Consider the following 1307-nt stretch of genomic DNA (forward strand, 5'->3'; position numbering starts at 1 on the left):
CCCAGATTCATGTCCTCTCCATCTCTGCCCCCAGATTCATGTCCCCACATCTCTGCCCCCAGATTCATGTCCCACATCTCTGCCCCCAGATTCATGTCCCTCCATCTCTGCCCCCAGATTCATGTCCCTCCATCTCTGCCCCCAAATTCATGTCCTCTCCATCTCTGCCCCCAGATTCATGTCCCCCATCTCTGCCTCCAGATTCATGTCCCCCATCTCTGCCCTCAGATTCATGTCCTCTCCATCTCTGCCCCCAGATTCATGTCCCCCATCTCTGCCCCAATGTCATGCCGTCCTCTCCTTCATCTGCCCCCAGATTCACGTTCCACCTCCACATTAAACTTACCTTCTCCTCCGCTCCCTCGCCGCCTCTCTCGCTGACACATGCGGCTGAAGGAAGGAGCTGACACAGGTCAGCTCCTCCCTTCGCCGCTGCCCGCCTCTCTCCCTGACACACGCGGCTGAAGCTGCTCGCGTGCTCGCTTCGCCGCTGCGTCTCTCTCTCTCGCTGACACATGCGGCTGAAGCGAGGAGCTGACCTGTGTCAGCTCCTCGCTTCGCTGCTGCCGCCGGCTCCTGGCGTGTACATCGCGTCTACAAGCCAGGAGCCGGCGGCAGCAGCGAAGCGAGGAGCTGACACAGGTCAGCTCCTCGCTTCAGCCGCATGTGTCAGCGAGAGAGAGAGACGCAGCGGCGAAGCGAGCACGCGAGCAGCTTCAGCCGCATGTGTCAGGGAGAGAGGCGGGCAGCGGCGAAGCGAGGAGCTGACCTGTGTCAGCTCCTTCCTTCAGCCGCATGTGTGTTCAACTCAGATCTGCGTCCTCTGGACGCAGATCTGAGTTGAAATCGGGACATACCTCCCTCCAACCGGGACCGCGGGACATGTCACCCAAATTGGGACTGTCCCGCGGAAATCGGGACGGTTGGGAGGTATGCAATGGTGTAATTACATCATCACATCACGGCGTTTGCTATCAGCATAAAAAGGTGTCAGTATACAATCACTATGTGCATCAGTCCGTTTTTAGTCTCAAACTGAATTCAAACTGATGGACGGATGGCATACTGATGTGTGAACCAAGCATAAGAGTCGCTTGTCCCCTAGCTTGCTCAATCCTCCTGAGCTCCACTTGAGAAGTCTGTAACTCCTTGCTACCTTCGTAGTTCTCATGGTTTTAGAATTTTGCAATAAATTATATTTTATTTTTCTCAGCATATTTAAAATTGGCAAACTGCCAACACTGAGACATATAACTGTTCTTTGGCATTAAATGGAAATTACATCTATTTTAGACTTTACAAAAGAG

Source organism: Leptodactylus fuscus, chromosome 7 (assembly GCF_031893055.1).
Source record: "Leptodactylus fuscus isolate aLepFus1 chromosome 7, aLepFus1.hap2, whole genome shotgun sequence".
Classification (NCBI taxonomy): domain Eukaryota; kingdom Metazoa; phylum Chordata; class Amphibia; order Anura; family Leptodactylidae; genus Leptodactylus; species Leptodactylus fuscus.